Source organism: Tachypleus tridentatus, chromosome 2 (genome assembly GCF_004210375.1).
Source record: "Tachypleus tridentatus isolate NWPU-2018 chromosome 2, ASM421037v1, whole genome shotgun sequence".
In the NCBI taxonomy this organism is placed as follows: Eukaryota; Metazoa; Arthropoda; class Merostomata; order Xiphosura; family Limulidae; genus Tachypleus; species Tachypleus tridentatus.
In genome coordinates, this window is record NC_134826.1 from 148,206,993 (window position 1) to 148,220,109 (window position 13,117).

General features: G+C 34.3%; 1 protein-coding gene across 6 annotated transcripts in view; it reads left to right on the top strand.

The window, feature by feature from the left end:
* LOC143245336 (epidermal growth factor-like protein 8) overlaps positions 1 to 13,117 on the top strand; it is a 107,128-nt gene that overhangs the window by 20,798 nt on the left and 73,213 nt on the right. The window contains exon 1 of one of the 6 annotated variants that reach the window (XM_076491568.1): positions 23 to 430. The exons of 1 other annotated variant lie outside the window; for it this stretch is intronic. The gene's annotated coding sequence lies outside the window, so the exon portion shown is untranslated. Of the gene's footprint in view, positions 1 to 22; positions 431 to 2,573; positions 2,845 to 13,117 lie in introns of those variants that run through there. 4 more of the 6 variants (XM_076491569.1, XM_076491572.1, XR_013025576.1 and 1 more) reach the window with 4 other exon arrangements.

Sequence of the window (13,117 nt, forward strand, 5' to 3'; positions counted from 1 at the left end):
TCTTGTATTTTCAATTCAATAACTTCCGAAAAACTATACTAAAGCAAAGATAGCTTTGAAATGTTGTACGCTAAGAAGAAAAATGAGTGATTAAGCGAGTGAAGGAGAGGTGAGTTTTCCGTCGTTTAAAGAAGAAACAAAATTATCACTTTGACAGATGAAACTTGTTATGGTTGTTTGTTTATGTCGAGTACATTTCCCTTAATACCTGAGGCGACAGGGCAGTGATGTACACGTGGAGACAACGTGCGAGTGACTGGCTCATAAAGACAACGGTATGATCAAGACACGAATAAACACCTCCTGTGTAACACCCACAAGGAATGGAAACCTATAACAGAGCACCCAAGCATTTCGTTAACACGGCTGCAGCACGTGAGAAAACAAAATAATGCCAGCTTTCTGTTACGCCAGACTATTTACTCTTCACGTAAGTAACCACTTTGTAACCAAAACATTTACTGGACACAGACTTGTTTTAGTAACGTTAAGTGTTTGTACCCGGTTTTACATCTGTAGAATAGCGTAATGTACTGAATATAACCACATTACTCTCTTGTGGATTTTGTTTTATTTGTAGGAAGACCAAATATGTCAAATATAAATTCAGAAACATTGGAATTAATTTAATTACTAAAGATGTTCCTTTAAACAAGAGGGAGTGCTCAATGGCCCTGACTTAATTACATCTCAAATCGATCAAGAGATGGAGCTATAGGTTAATAGTTTGTAGTTGAAAAAAAAATCAAAACCACTATAAAACTCGCTATGCCACAGCTAAATATATTTGATGCAGAGAAGAATTGTGTAGGTTGTATGTTTCAGTAACTCTTATAGGTTGGTGAATAATTCTGTGTTGATTACAGGTATACACAAGTACAATTTAATTACAATGTCGTTCACTTCAGTACCAGCGACAGAAAATCTTGTCACATTTATAAGACGTTTTTAAATCTAGAAATGCAGCAGCGTCCTCTAATATTTACCAATAAAACTATAAACATTTCTACAGAATTACGTCGTAAGTTAATTTATATTTTCCTTATCACAGAAACAATGCCAGTATGACACCAGAGACAAGTATTCTTACGTTTAACCAATGAACCAACAGAGTTACCGATGCTGCCTGCATTATTACTAAAATATCAGAGTACCTTTGAATGTCTGCTACCAAAGGCCTGTTATTGTTATCACTGCGTTAACAACCAACCTTCATTTCATTGTTGTCACAGTTATTTTGGCAACTGTTAGCACAGCCTCAGTGTGAGCGCTTCAGACAACAACTTTCTTAGCCTTATCAACCCCGAATATCTTCACATTGTTCCAACTGAGTTAACACGGTTATCTTAATTATAAATTTTCCTTAGTCTTTTTGTATATCAATTCATTTGAGCTTACTCTCCACATTTTTACATGACATTTCGACAATATCAACATTGAAATCAAACCTTATGTCCTTACTTTCTTGTTTCTGTCTCTACATCATTGTGACATTGTTAGACAGCCTATAACTACCACACCGACTAATTCTGGTCACACTCTTAAGGTTTCATAAGAAAGTATATATATATACCTTGTTTCTGTCTCTACATCATTGTGACATTGTTAGACAGCCTATAACTACCACACCGACTAATTCTGGTCACACTCTTAAGGTTTCATAAGAATGTATATATATACCTTGTTTCTGTCTCTACATCATTGTGACATTGTTAGACAGCCTATAACTACCACACCGACTAATTCTGGTCACACTCTTAAGGTTTCATAAGAATGTATATATATACCTTGTTTCTGTCTCTACATCATTGTGACATTGTTAGACAGCCTATAACTACCACACCGACTAATTCTGGTCACACTCTTAAGGTTTCATAAGAAAGTATATATATATACCTTGTTTCTGTCTCTACATCATTGTGACATTGTTAGACAGCCTATAACTACCACACCGACTAATTCTGGTCACACTCTTAAAGTTTCATAAGAATGTATATATATATACCTTGTTTCTGTCTCTACATCATTGTGACATTGTTAGACAGCCTATAACTACCACACCGACTAATTCTGGTCACACTCTTAAGGTTTCATAAGAATGTGTATATATACACCTTGGATTAAACAAATGAAGCAACAGAAAGGTGTTTCACACTCTCCTTGATATATCTCATGCTCGTGTGTTATGTTTTGTATACCGCATTTTGATCGTGCAATCAGAGTAAGAAACAAACAAAAGATATTAATATCCTACCTATGCAACTTGTAATGCCGGTATTTGTAATTAAAGAACTTAAAAAATAAAAAAACTAAATTCAGAAGTTTTATATCCAAAGTATAACATTTTCAAAACACAAAATAAAATTTCGAAACATTTCCTGTTAAAAGCTTCACAGACTTACGCTGTCAGACACATTGCCCAGTTGAATGAAGTATGAAAATGGACGTAAGTTAGCAGGCCAACTAAAACAGAAAAACAACAAAAAGATAATTAAAAAGAGCCGGCAGGAGCCAATGGGTCTCGTCAGTGGTCGAGCCCATGATTTCTGCTGCACCTGCCTGAAGTCACGTGCTTATTCAGTGAATGAGATAGAGTGCGTGCAGACAACCACGTGCTTCTCGTGAGAATTTGAGGTCAGTCACTACTTCGCGTCACGTTCGGTAGGGTGACAGTGTGTGATAACCGCTTCTACTTGGCTTTACAACAGTTAGTGAACGGTATGAACTCAGTCTGTCATAAACATTTCACTTACTTCTAAGTATGTTACTTTAGTGCATTTAATTTACGAGAAGACGAGAATTGTGTTCCTTTAATAATCCCAATGTACAGACAGATTAACCGAGGTAAGCTGTATATTTTAATGTAAAGTACTGTATACCATCTGGAGGATTCGTTAATGTCTTCATAAAGCAGACAGGATTAAGACCATTGACAAGAATGAATTATTATACCACATTACGTATTAATTCGTACTGAGCTGTCCTGAGATACAATTTTAATTTGTACTGAATATCTTTTTTGCTATACAATGTCGTGTTTTGATAAAATATTTTTATTTTACTTTTTGTATAAAGAGATTGAAGTAAAACAGCACCATGATCTTCACAAAATGGTTGTAGTGTCCAAGAAAGATCCCAAAGTTCGATCACTTACCAAACGTGGCTGGCTCGCGCTTCTGATAAAGAAGAGACTGCTCCTATAAAGCGCTAGAGGTTTTAGGCACATTGATAGATGGTTTGAATTTTGTGATCCTGTTTACTTGAGAAACGTCGTACAGTGTTTTAAACTATTTGATAAAGCCGTCAACTAACCCCTGTTACATTTCATTTCAGAAAGTGTATTTTCAATTCCCGTAAGAAACTGTGATAGTAAACTTTATAATACAGTAAAATCTTGTATTCACAGATTACAATAGCCACTAAAATGGCTCTGACAAACGTTCCTCTTGATCAAACCTTTAGATTTCAACATTTTGATATTAGTTCAACCGATGTTTGTTTGTTTTTTCTTGGCGCCAAACTACACAATGGGCTATCTGCACTCTGTTAACTAATGAAACCCGATTTTAAATTTGTGAACCGATAAATACAAATATGACAATTTTACTTTGTTTTATCACGTGCTTTATTTACGTTAATATAAACGTAAATGATTTCTTGAAATAGGTTTCATCTTCTAAACCATATTTTACTAACAACTACAATCCCTAGTGATTTTGAATTCAAAACCATATTTTACTAACAACTACAATCTCCAGTGATTTTGAATTCAAAACCATATTTTACTAACAACTACAATCCCTAGTGATTTTGAATTCAAAACCATATTTTACTAACAACTACAATCTCCAGTGATTTTGAATTCAAAACCATATTTTACTAACAACTACAATCCCTAGTGATTTTGAATTCAAAACCATATTTTACTAACAACTAAAATCTCCAGTGATTTTGAATTCAAAACCATATTTTACTAACAACTACAATCTCCAGTGATTTTGAATTCAAAACCATATTTTACTAACAACTACAATCTCCAGTGATTTTGAATTCAAAACCATATTTTACTAACAACTACAATCCCTAGTGATTTTGAATTCAAAACCATATTTTACTAACAACCACAATCCCTAGTGATTTTGAATTCAAAACCATATTTTACTAACAACTACAATCCCTAGTGATTTTGAATTCAAAACCATATTTTACTAACAACTACAATCCCTAGTGTAAATTTTTGTTCATTTATGTTTTTGCCCTACTTTACAAATATCATAAGAATGGCAAACTGTAATGTTTTTCTCAGTTATCAAAAGCCATACCTAGCATTAAAATACAACTTTCAGCTAACATCTATTTTGTGTTTTGTCTACAAGAACATATTACTTAAGGGCAAAAAAAACAACAAACTTCCTCGCACAACACGATTACATCTATCAATCTTGACTATTCACCCATCCTACTACCATTCATTTATTATAACATCTATTGGTTACCATTCAGTTATCTTTTAACGTATTTCTCTCCTTCTCTACCCTTTCATCCAGCTAAATACCTAATTATCAGTGTTTTGGAACATCAGTTAGCAGTGTCATGCTTAATTATCAGTGTCTTGGAACATCAGTTAGCAGTGTCATGCTAGAGAACTTTTTATATTTTAATAAATAAGCTTTACTATTATCAGTGTCTTGGAACATCAGTTAGCAGTGTCATGCCTAATTATCAGTGTCTTGGAACATCAGTTAGCAGTGTCATGCTAGAGAACTTTTTATATTTTAATAAATAAGCTTTACTATTATCAGTGTCTTGAAACATCAGTTAGCAGTGTCATGCCTAATTATCAGTGTTTTGGAACATCAGTTAGCAGTGTCATGCTAGAGAACTTTTTATATTTTAATAAATAAGCTTTACTATTATCAGTGTCTTGGAACATCAGTTAGCAGTGTCATGCTAGAGAACTTTTTATATTTTAATAAATAAGCTTTACTATTATCAGTGTCTTGGAACATCAGTTAGCAGTGCCATGCCTAATTATCAGTGTCTTGGAACATCAGTTAGCAGTGTCATGCTAGAGAACTTTTTATATTTTAATAAATAAGCTTTACTATTATCAGTGTCTTGGAACATCAGTTAGCAGTGTCATGCCTAATTATCAGTGTTTTGGAACATCAGTTAGCAGTGTGATGCCTAATTATCAGTGTTTTGGAACATCAGTTAGCAGTGTCATGCTAGAGAACTTTTTATATTTTAATAAATAAGCTTTACTGTGGACTTGTTTCTTGATAAATGGGACACCTGATATGAGTGAGTTTTCTACACTAGTTCTGGAGGACCTTCTTAGAAAAGTTAAAATGAGGGTCTATCAACCCAGTTTCTAGTACTTTGCCCTTCAATCAGTCCCAAATAACATATTACATTGTTAAAAAAACAACAAAATTATAGTACTTTGTCCTTCAATCATTGTTAAAGCTTCAAATAACTTATTTTAATTTGAAACAAAACACAACACAAACAAAGTAACGAGTGGCACACGCACACACACATTCTCGTTCGAATACCTTATATAGTAACTCTGTTCCATGTCTGTGGTTATTTCAAGTACCCGTTATATTATGGGTTGGGCGTGGTGCAACTCTTTGGTTAAATAATAATATCCTCGTTACCACAAACATTCACTCGACATATTGGAAACGTTTGTACAGTAAGAGTGACTGTTAAATCAGTCATAAACCAGTAGTCCAAAAGTCCATGGTAGTTGATGCCTTCCTTCTAATTTATGAAACACTGTGAGCAGATAGCTTAGCCCGAATACTCTAAACAAACAATGAACATTTATGACCAAAAAATGTTCACGTCATAATTAGAAGCACTTGTAAGTGTTTGTCATCAGTTTCATCAATAGAAACTTGCTGACATCATTATAAATAAGAAGAAAAAACACGTCATTCATAAGCAAAACGGGTCGTAAAAACACACCAGGATATCTTCATGACATTAATAGTAAACCGGTCATTATAACACACCAGGATAACTTCATGACATTAATAGTAAACCGGTCATTATAGCCCACCAGGATAACTTCGTGACATTAATAGTAAACCGGTCATTATAGCCCACCAGGATATCTTCATGACATAAATAGTGAACCGGTCATTATAACACACCAGGATATCTTCATGACATTAATAGTAAACCGGTCATTATAGCCCACCAGGATATCTTCATGACATAAATAGTAAACCGGTCATTATAGCCCACCAGGATATCTTCATGACATTAATAGTAAACCGGTCATTATAGCCCACCAGGATATCTTCATGACATTAATAGTAAACCGGTCATTATAGCCCACCAGGATATCTTCATGACATAAATAGTAACCGGTCATTATAGCCCACCAGGATATCTTCATGACATAAATAGTAACCGGTCATTATAGCCCACCAGGATATCTTCATGACATTAGTAGTGAATATGGAATACATTTATCTTTTTATAGTGTAAACACAAGTGATGCGTCACCTCAGTGTAGGACCATAATTCTCATAGTCTAAACACATTGTGTTGAGTCTCGTATTCACTCAAGACTTCTGTTAGTTTATAATGGAACGTGTATGGCACTCGCGTCTTATTCTTGTATGTAAATATCTTAAAGATCAGATGACATTGTCTTAGACTCAGCTGTTTCTACAAGAGTTCAAAAACATTCATCATAAACTACTTTATGGTTTCTTAATTATTCGTGAATCATTGGAATTTAGGCTGATATTTTTCATAAATTCTTTATTGTATATTAAACACGTATTAAACTGTTTTGAAAAACGGTCCACTAAAACAACTGTCTCAGAAAACGTATATATATTTTGTACTGTAAACTGGATAGTATTCAATTTAGGCTTAACTGAACCGTCAACTGGGGTTATCAAGGTAAATAGTTACACCATTATAAATATTTATTTATTTGCAAAATTACCAAAGTAAACAGTTACCCCATTGTTAATATATATATGTATATATTTCTATATTTGCATCATAACCAAAAACATTAGTTAAAATGGTTTAAAAGACCAAAACTCACTCCTCCATCGAAGAATTTCCTTGAGTTAATTATTAAAGAAACTGGTTCACTATAGTTGGTGTTATTTTCGCTCATGTGGCGCTGTGGTGTAGATATTTTTTCTTCGTATCCTTAGCTAGGATTTAAGTTTCATAACTTGTTTTCTGTTCCAAGGATTGTTTCTTTGATTAACCCTTAACGTTCATTGTTCTGTTCCCACTCTCACCTTTAGCTGTTGCTTATATCGAACAAACTATTCAGCTAAATATTTTTTACCAAGTAATTCATCTCAAGAGATCATATGTTTAAATTTGTTTCTCTTTGAGGGTTCTTGAAGAAAGACACTATAGATACGACAAGGACAATGTGTTTATCCAGAAGTTTCTTGCTAGTATCATATAAAACATGTCGTTTAGAGTCATATAGTAAGATAGCTTTAATCCGAGTAGTAGTCATTAAAAGAGGTTTATATATAGATACATTTTAGTCTTTTCAACCCACACCCAATCGAAAAATTACGGGTAGAAACATTAATTAGTTTAGTACTTAAATCACGAGGTGTTTACTCAATTTAAAACCATATGTTAATAAACATCAGTTAGTTTATTCTACTAATTTAATGTAAAACCGTACTGTGTCACATATAGCATACGTGGCTGAAGAACAATAAATACAAACTTCGTCTTACTAAAGAGTTACTTAACCCTTAAAGTATAGATGTTGCATAACATTTCCCAGAATTTGTTGGAGTTCTGATGAAATGTGATACGCAGACACACAAATAAATAAGCCGGAAAGTTTAAAAAAAAACCTAGAATATGTTGTGAACACTTTGTTGTTAATGGTGGCTGTTTGTTTGTTGTTAAGCACAAAACTATTCTTTAGATTATCCTTGTTGAGCAAACCACGAGTATCGAAACCTGACTTATTATTATTAAACTTTTAAATTTTTTGGAGGAAAAACAACCAAGCTTTGTAATATTTTGGTCACTGCAAACTTATAATCCATAAATAATTTTTCAAATGTTTTCTCTATGATTGTCATCTTGAGAAAGTATGCTGTCTTTGTTTGATTTGGTTTGTTTTACATTTCGTGCAAAGCTACACGAGGGTTATCTGCGCTAGTCGTCCCTAATTTAGCAATGTAAGAATAAAGGGAAGGTATCTAGTCATCACCACCAACCGCCAACTCTTGGGTTACTCATTTACCAACGAATAGTGGTATTGACTGTCACATTATAACGCTCCGACGGCTGAAGGGGCGAGCATGTTTGGTGTGACGGGGATTCGAACCCGCGGCCATCAGATTAGGAGTCGAGTGCTTTACCCTCCTGGCCATGCCGGACCACTTTCTTTGTTAGAAAGATATTTTTTCCAACTAACTATATATTAAATAGGTTTGGTGCTATTTTAGACATATTAAATTAAAATACATATAACATCTTGAAACATATAACAGTTCTAATTAAAACTAAAAATGTTACACAATACTTACATGATTTAATGAAAGTAAATAGGTGGCAGTGTATTTAACATTGCATTTAAAAACAAGTTAGCTGCTACATTACATTATAGGGTTGGTCCTAAAACTGCATCAGTCTCGGTTCTTTTGTCACAATATGGATTGTATAAGAAAACAGTGATATTAAGACGTACAGTAGTAAATTAAAAGAACAATGTGATTTCGCTTAATACAATGCAAGCGAATTATTGTAATGGTGGTTTGTTCTAATGAATAATCCAACACACTTATCGATTTGTTAATTTTTCTTTTCTTTTTGCCAGTTATAAAATAATAGAATTAGTCGTTGTGTGGAAACGAAAGTAATGCATAATAGTGAACCAGTTGACATTGTTTGTTTGTTTGGAATTTCGCGCACAACTACAAAAGAGTTATCTGCGTTAGCTGTCCATAATTTAGCTGTGTAAGACTAGAGGGATGGCAGCTAATCATTATCATACACCGCCAACTCTTAGGCTACTATTTTTCCCAAGTGAGATTGACTGAAACACGGCTGAAAGGGCGAGCATGTTTCGTGTGACAGGGATTCCAACTCGCGACCCTCAGGTTGCAGATCCACCAGTTTACATACTCATCAAATCAATCTTAACCATAGATACTGAGTTCTATTTCTCGACATCATTGTTTTAATCCTTAAACAGCAGAAATGTTGTAGATAGCAGCATCAACTGATGATGGCCGCCATTTAAGGGTTAAAATGCATTTGTTTTATTTTATTAATTTATGTATGGTTTACAATACAGAGAGTAGGACTAATCAGAAGATAGAGGAAGAAGTTACTTAAAGGTCCAAGTTTTCAAAAGTTCCTGGGCTACTTACTTTCATTGAAAAAATAATTATTACACTGTGTCTGTCCGGCCAAGATGCTTTAAAAAAAAGTATACTCCGGATGTCTGTCTCAACCTCCCCCTCTCTAACATAATTGAAGCGATGTTGTTTTAATAGCTTCCTCGTATTTTTAAGTTAGGAATTTTGCAACATTTTAAAAGCATTGAATTTGGTATAAAATTGTTTACTGAGTAAAATGTAAATGCAAAAAAGAAACAAAGGCTGTGCAGGGAGTGAGGTCCATGAACGTAAGTTGCCAACTGGCTCTTTGTTGACAAACTGTTGGCCATTGATGACTCGCCGATGGTATAGCTGTATGTCTGCTGACTTACACCGTTACATGCCCGGTTTCGATAACCGAAGTGGGCAGAGCACAGTTAGCCCATTGTGTGGCTTTGTGATTAATTCCAAATAATCAATTATTCAATTGTCATCAATGTTTGTGTTCTTCATGTACATAGCATATTTGTAATATCTTACTCCCCATTAACGCTGAGGGCTTTTAAAGCTGAAAGTCTGGCTTAAATACTCGAGGTGGGCTCAGTACAAGTAGCTCAGTGTGAAGCTCTAAAACCAAAGAAAATTCTTTCTTAGCGCCAAGCTATCACATCAGACGAGTGCTAAGGTTATCCGTTAATCTGTTTCTTCGCTAATGTTATACTGTTTAGTTTTTATCCTGTTTATATGTTTATATAGTATTCTTCTAATTGATGATGTTTATATGTTTATATATTATTCTAAGTGATGATGTTTATATGTTTATATAGTATTCTAAGTGATGATGTTTATATGTTTATATAGTATTCTAATTGATGATGTTCTAATATTCGAAACGTTTGACTTTAAATTAATAACACTATGTAACACAAATTTTGTTCCTAGATAGTATGTGTTATTTCTTAATTGCTTATGTTGTAAAAGTAAAGAAAATGGCCATTATTCCCTTCAAACTTTGCTTTTGTGACCTGGATAATGAAATTTAGAAATTAATCTATTTTCTATGTAAAACAGGCAAATTTGTACATTTTCATTTACATAAGGTCTGAATAAAACAACATATGAATTGAGATATACATGTATTTATACTAAAGTTGAACAAAATGTTTAGAAGTGAGTAGTTTTCGAGATTTGCGACTGCAACGTAAATCACTTTCACGTATCAGACCCCAAATATAGTCTCCTATCATGTTTTCGTTATACGCTCCGAGATCACAAAAACAAAGTTTGAAGAGAAAAATAGGTCTTTTCCATTTACTTTAGGCATAAACAATTGGGAAATAACACTTTCTGTCCAGGAACAAGAAAAAGTAAAAATTGTGTTACATGGTGTAATTACACATTTTACACAACTTTTAACATGTGTGAAATAAACTAATAAGACACTCACATCAGAATAATTGGCTAGGTAGTTAGGGGTACTCGATTTGTAATCTGAAGATCGCGGGTTCGAATCCCCGTCACACCAAATAGGCTTATCCTTTTAGTTATGGGGCTTTATAACGTGACGGTCAATCCCGCTATTCCTTGGTAAAAGAGTAGTCCAAGAGTTGGTTGTAGATATGATAACTAGTTGCTTTCCCTCTAGTCTTGCACTGTTAAATTAGAGACGGCTAGAGCAAATAGCCCTCGTGTAGGTTTGCTGGAAATGGGAAAACAAACAAAAAATCATAATAATGATTATATATATATAACCGTTTAATTACACGTATGAAATAGAAAAGACTAGGACAGAGAACTTGCAGATTTACTCTAACATTTTTTGTGCTAGAAGGTTTTATCCTTTTAATTAATGAGTAACATATGGTACACAAATGATATATATATGTGTATGTATGTATAGAAAGCTTGGCTCACTTTGTACGTAGTGCTTAGCACTACATACACAGTTTTCGACAGGGTTTTAATGTCCTGGGACATAATCAGTTAAGTGATAAGCCTGTTTAACTTATCGACTGTGTTATGAAGCAGTAGCTGACATTTAAAGTTAAGTGATATGCCTGTTGAACATACCCACTGTGTTATGAAGCAGTAGCTGACATTCAAAGTTAGTGATATGCCTGTTGAACTTACCCACTGTGTTATGAAGCAGTAGCTGACATTCAAAGTTAAGTGATATGCCTGTTGAACTTATCGACAGTGTTATGAAGCAGTAGCTGACATTCAAAGTTAAGTGATATGCCTGTTGAACTTATCGACTGTGTAATAAAGCAGTAGCTGACATTCAAAGTTAAGTGATATGCCTGTTGAACTTATCGACAGTGTTATGAAGCAGTAGCTGACATTCAAAGTTAAGTGATATGCCTGTTGAACTTATCGACTGTGTAATAAAGCAGTAGCTGACATTCAAAGTTAAGTATATGCCTGTTGAACTTATCGACAGTGTTATGAAGCAGTAGCTGACATTCAAAGTTAAGTGATATGCCTGTTGAACTTATCGACTGTGTAATGAAGCAGTAGCTGACATTCAAAGTTAAGTGATATGCCTGTTGAACTTATCGACTGTGTTATGAAGCAGTAGCTGACATCCAAAGTTAAGTGATAAGCCTGTTGAACATACCCACTGTGTTATGAAGCAGTAGCTGACATTCAAAGTTAAGTTATATGCCTGTTGAACTTATCGACTGTGTTATGAAGCAGTAGCTGACATTCAAAGTTAAGTGATATGCCTGTTGAACTTATCGACTGTGTTATGAAGCAGTAGCTGACATTTAAAGTTAAGTGATATGCCTGTTGAACTTATCGACTGTGTAATGAAGCAGTAGCTGACATTCAAAGTTAAGTGATATGCCTGTTGAACTTATCGACTGTGTTATGAAGCAGTAGCTGACATTTAAAGTTAAGTGATATGCCTGTTGAACTTATCGACTGTGTTATGAAGCAGTAGCTGACATTCAAAGTTAAGTGATATGCCTGTTGAACTTATCGACTGTGTTATGAAGCAAAGCTGACATTTAAAGTTAAGTGATATGCCTGTTGAACATACCGACTGTGTTATGAAGCAGTAGCTGACATTCAAAGTTAAGTGATATGCCTGTTGAACTTATCGACTGTGTTATGAAGCAGTAGCTGACATTAAAAGTTAAGTGATATTCCTGTTGAACTTATCGACTGTGTTATGAAGCAGTAGCTGACATTTAAAGTTAAGTGATATGCCTGTTGAACTTATCGACTGTGTAATGAAGCAGTAGCTGACATTCAAAGTTAAGTGATATGCCTGTTGAACTTATCGACTGTGTTATGAAGCAGTAGCTGACATTCAAAGTTAAGTGATATGCCTGTTGAACTTATCGACTGTGTAATGAAGCAGTAGCTGACATTCAAAGTTAAGTGATATGCCTGTTGAACTTATCGACTGTGTAATGAAGCAATAGCTGACATTTAAAGTTAAGTGATATGCCTGTTGAACTTATCGACTGTGTTATGAAGCAATAGCTGACATTCAAAGTTAAGTTATATGCCTCTTGAACTTATCGACTGTGTTATGAAGCAGTAGCTGACATTCAAAGTTAAGTGATATGCCTGTTGAACTTATCGACTGTGTTATGAAGCAGTAGCTGACATTTAAAGTTAAGTGATATGCCTGTTGAACTTATCGACTGTGTAATGAAGCAGTAGCTGACATTCAAAGTTAAGTGATGTGCCTGTTGAACTTATCGACTGTGTAATGAAGCAGTAGCTGACATTCAAAGTTAAGTGATGTGCCTGTTGAA